Source organism: Zerene cesonia, chromosome 2 (genome assembly GCF_012273895.1).
Source record: "Zerene cesonia ecotype Mississippi chromosome 2, Zerene_cesonia_1.1, whole genome shotgun sequence".
In the NCBI taxonomy this organism is placed as follows: Eukaryota; Metazoa; Arthropoda; class Insecta; order Lepidoptera; family Pieridae; genus Zerene; species Zerene cesonia.
The window spans coordinates 2,177,914-2,183,913 of NC_052103.1; positions in this window are offsets into that span (position 1 = coordinate 2,177,914).

Sequence of the window (6,000 nt, forward strand, 5' to 3'; positions counted from 1 at the left end):
TCTTGTTGCGAAAATTGCTATTTCATGTTTCTTGCGCACTGTTTTCCTAATGTTACTGGATTGCGCTCAAGTTTGTATATATAAATATTATATAATCCAGTTAAAGACTTGCCACCTGATAGTTTTATAGTTCTTACGCAGTTCCTATCGCTGAGTTACTATATAATATAAATTTAATAATGGAAGGCAAAAGCAACAGTTTTTAATTTCATGGAACATACTTGAATTGATCTATTGAATACTCATTACAGCATAAAAACTCAAAAGTAATAAGACAAAATTAAGAAAATTTTGGACACACCTATATAAAGTATGAAATTATAAAAAAGGGTGATACACAAAGTACAAACTGATGTTGAAAAACATTAAGTTTTTGATTAAGATGTTCAGGACCATATACACTCCACTATATTACTAATTAAATAACACAGTCATACTGAAATTATGAATATGGAAGTTTATTTGTCCGTCAATCACGCTGAAACTGCTGAACGGATTTGGATGAAATTTAGTGTACAGACAGGGTATGAGATGACTTGGGTATTTTTTATCCCGACTAAATGCTTCCTTGGGATAAAACAGGTATCTTGATGTCCGGGCAGATAGTAGCTAGCTATTCTCTCTTTTTACAAACATCTTCAATTACACATAAATTTAAAACTGGAACAGCCATTTTCATAAAAACCGCAAATTACGAAACTGTCCTTAAATGATCAGAACTAGACGACATTTTTCTGGGACCATTTACCACAGTAGTACCACACATCAACTTTCAAATAATCATCAAAATCGGTTCACCCATTCAAATGTTAGTTAAAAACCCTAAAAAATACAGAACTGAGTCCTTTTTTGTAGTCAGTTGAAAATTAAATAAAAATGAGGCACTTACACTTGCATTTTGTAAAGGATTTATTATAATTTTTGCACTATATTATATAATAATAATCCACTTTTTCTGAAACATGTACCTGCTCTATAAGATGTAGTCATAAGACAAAAAGAGGTTATGCATCTCTACGCATATGCATCTCTCTCTAGAGAGAGAGAAAGAGTGGTGCATAAGGATTTTCAATTGTAATTTCACTTAAAACATATAATTTGAATCAAATTTTTACACACTGATTTCGAAAAATACTTTGATCTATCAACTAGAAATCGATAATAACATAACAGAAGTACAATTATTCAGAAAATGCATACATATAAGACCACACTACACTAGTCTATACCAACTATAATATATAGGTATTTAACATAACTAGGATACCTGTCGTTCTCTGAGTCTAGTCATGACAATCGTGAGCATGATAGATATCCATATCAGCTACTTTATGTCATAATCTATTTCACAATTGAAGGAAAATTTTCGAAATTGAATCGTTTATATCATTGAATAATATTTACGTACATAAATGAATATTGATTACTGGGTACATTCCTTGTTCTGAGGCCCTTTTTAACGTATAATGAAACGGTTTTGAATGTTTATTATATTCTGTCCAAAATACAAATGAAATGAATAGAAGAAAAAAAAATTAGAAGCATATTATCCCTAAAAGGGTATAAGTATGATAAATACATAAAACACCTTAAATTTCATTAATGTTGTCCAATATATTATACACATAGATCGATAATAGTCTGGATTAGGGCAGCCATCTTCATTTTGGTACGGGAGTGAAATCGTCGGCAAAGACTTGTTTAATATAATTAGTAGTATTTTTAGCCAACGTTAGCAATACGGAGAAGGTTCTCCAGTCGACTGTTTTGTTTTGTTGCTTGATAACTACGTGCTTTTCTTCTATATTTGCTTCTGTGTTTGATAGAAATTGTTGTCATTCGGTACTATTTTAGAGTTTGAAGTGGTACCAGGAACAGAGACCTGGCAGTGAACAGACAACTCCCAGGACCAATGACTTTCACCATGGTAAGAAGTAACTAAGGGGCGTACTCGACCTTAAAGGCCGGCAGCACAACCAACTCTCCAGGTTGTGTGGATGCTTATGGGCGGCGTCCATCACCGCTTACCGTTGACGCGCTTGCTCTTTTGCTCGCTATTATATAAAAAAGGTACTAGTGAATATTTTGTTATAATTGCATTATGGAAGGATGATGCAAGTCGAGAAGTTACTATGTTACCGACTTTTTACATATCTACGAAATGAGAAGCAATGGCATACTAAAGTAATAAAACAAAGAGGAATTATGCCATTTTTCGTTTGTTATTACGGTTTAAATCAATTACTATCGTACCGATTTTAAAAATTCTTTACCATTACAAACTACTTCGTTAGATACTGCATAGGTAATATAGGTTACATAAATAGATAATATTTACATAAATAGGAATGCTGCAGAGTCGAAGCCCAATAAGCAGTAATCACATGATATATTACAAAATATGTTGTTTAAACAATAGATATTTTATCAATCATTTACACAAGGAAGCTGTGATTACATCGCGAACGTGTCCATTCATAATTTATACAATTTTGTGAAGATTATCTGATGTTATGTAAGCTATTACAAAACTGATAACAAGGAACATAAAATCGATATCCTCCAATCGAAACATTGTAGTAAATATCGATATCTTTATCGTTTACAAAATATATATGAAGTTTTAGACCTTAACCTTTTTTCAATAAACAACCTTAGGTATAACTTTCGAAGTTGTTAAAACTTAAAGTAATTGGTAGTACAGTATTGCTTTTCTTACTTAACTGCTATTTTTAAAATTCTGTGCATACATATTAGTTGCTTCAATCTTTTATTTAATATCTATTGTGTTAAAAAAAAGTCCCCACTAATATTACAAATGCGAAAATAGCCCTGTTTGTCTGCCACTTCTCGCATAATCCACTGAACCGATTTAAATGTTGTTTGGTACCAATATAGTGTGTAACATTGACGATATTCTAAGGATATAAGATAATTTTTATCCCGGATTTTCTACCGCAACGGCGATATACAAGGGAAAAACCACGGGTCTGTCTGATATCTACCATTTCCCTTAAACTACGCATGTAAATGCGCGGGAGAAATGCTATTTAACGTATTTTATGGAAAAAAACAAATTGCATCAAATAAGCTTAATTTATAACTTTGTAAAACCGAACACAGTAACGTTTAGCTCATGCTAGATTAATACAACAAAGTATGTATTATCCCACACTTAAATAAAAAAAAAACCTTTGTCAGAGAGCTTGTTTTTGAGTTAAATATTGAATAATTCATGGGATATATCCTGTTTTGATGATGTTTTTAATACATAAAAGATTTAAGCAAAATGGGACGTGTTGTGGTAATATCAATTCAATATTGCCCCGAATTCTCTCGATTGGCGGAGTGGTAACTTCAACTCGATTATAGCTTCAGAGCATGCATTTGAATCCCTGTAAATATCTGTTGCTTTAGTTGGTACCGGTAAGAAAGCGCAGGGAGCGGGGACTGGAGGCCCATATCCCTTTCCTTAACTTAACCAGTCCTTTCCCTTATGCCCTTATAAATCCTTTCCTTTATTAAATTATTACGGCAACTCATTACGCATTAGCTCTTCCATTAGCTACAAAAAAAAACGTTTATATCGTTTGAAGTATTGTTTTATTTATATTTATCAAACAGAAGGCATTTAGGGCGGGTTTTTTTAACGCAACGTATAACAAAATATGTATATGATTACGAGATTCTCAATTATACAATTAGAACACTTTCGTAGTATTATGTAAACGTCGGACTCAAAACGACGAACAATGCTCATTGTTGTTGGCCACACTCACGGTAATACGCTTGGATTGGGTGCGTGCGAAAATATTATTAATGGTACATGATGCACCTACGAATATAATAACTAATCGCATTATTATAATGGGACTTTTTATAACTGTTTCGTGGCACTAACTATCCAGGTTCCAATTTACATACCTACTTATTTTAATACAGTTTTAGTTATAAAACCTATATGCAACAGAAATAACAGCAAACCTATATATTATAAGAATTGTTATATGATATAAGCTAGATTCAATAAAACTTTACGAATAACAAGTAATTTTACCTAAATCTTTGCATTGGTTTCGCTTAATAGAAAGAAATAACAGGTTTGAAAAAGTAATAGTAATACACTTATTATAAGTAGTGGGACAATATTCATAATAAGAAACAAATTGACACTGCAAACAGTCACATGCCATCTATTTATTTCTAAGTGTACATTGTGTCTACATACTAGATATAATTTGTTTCAATATCAGATAGTCGAATAGATTTCTTCTAATTCTATGAGAAGAAGAGTTATCAAAGACTTATTTTAGTATGCGGTAGTGATAACAATTATTTATTTTAAAAACTTTGATTTATCGTAATCAAGTTTTGTTTCCGCGTAAAATACATTAATTTGTGTTTCTTTTAATCATCTATTAAACAACTTTTGTGAGTACTACCAATTTTATAAAACATGTAATTGGTTGTTGTTTTTAATATGTTAAATAAGGATAATATACAAAAATAACGTGATTTTTATAACTAGGACCAGTTAATTTTTAACTAAGGAACGTGTTCGAAAAATCTTGTCTGTATACGCATTTATATTTAAATAGCGTATTTATAATTTTTATGTTAATTAAATACTAAATTTACTTAAACCTCTAAAAAAACTATTTACTATATATTAAAACGGTTCATAAGCCTGGTTAAACATTATGTCACTACAGTGACTAACATAGTGTTGGTAGTTATCACTTGGCTGTGATTTAGTACAATAATACCAGGAGAGTAGAACGATACTGAAAGTCATGTTACGAAATTGAAGGAAAGACCCTTTGATCGAGTTTGATCTTAGTATTATATTTTAACTTACTTAAAACCTTATTATTACATACATCGTTAGAAATTGTAGTAGAAATGGTTGTCGTATTGCAGTGATACCGAAGATTATACCTATACATTGCATGCATTGTATGAAACCTCCTTCGAAAAGGACAATTTTTTTTTCTATCATGAACGCGTCATCAATGTTTTTTTCATTTGATACAGTATGTAATGGCGGGAAACGATATTCGTGCACTGAAAAAAACACTTTGAAGCTTCGACAAGATTTGTAGTAAATGAGAATGAGGAAGTGGGAATAAAATTGCAATCCATAAATTGTAAACTTATAAAAAATATTAATTATACATGCAAGTTCATATAGATAGCGTATAAAGTCTTAGCTGGGTGAAATAAGAGGTCCCAATGTTAATATTATTACTCAAGATATTTTATATATTGTTATATTATTAGAAATAAAAGTCAATAATAATATTATTATACAAAAGTACAAAGCTTATCGTTTAGAGTTCCTTTAAAATAAACTGAGAGGTGATTAATGTTCCGAATTTAAAGTGCGATCCTTTCTTTAAGATGTGGAGAGAAAATATTGATAAATATAAATTAAAAATATGAGTAAATGGAAGCCGAGTATAAATATGTATGGAATAAGGCTGATCCAATAAAAAACCCAATTCAATAAATATTTTTCAATATGCGTCTTAATTCTAAATACATATTTACTATAAACTGTAAATAATGCGCAGTGATAACTTCAATAGTAAACGTTCAAATGTATTAAAGATATAGTTTATACGATATATAAGGGTGAAGAGGTGAATTGTAACAATGCAAATATAATTTATATGTTTTATGTTTTTATTAAATGTTATTTATAGAATTTATATTGTAATATATTAACACTATAACATAAACCTAGCATTCACTATACCATAGCTTTACTTAAAAATAATTATGAATGTTTTAATAATCTTCTATGTGGATAAACTGGTTCAATAGTATAATCTAAATTATCGTTATAAGTTACTTCCTTATCTATTGTGGTTTCTTGTAAAGCCCTTCGATGAATATAAAAATATTTGAAAATAATTATAAAGAAGAAACTGGGTACGTAGCACAGATTATATACCTCTGAGACTCAATCCCTGAGATTTAGATAGGTCTAAATAACTT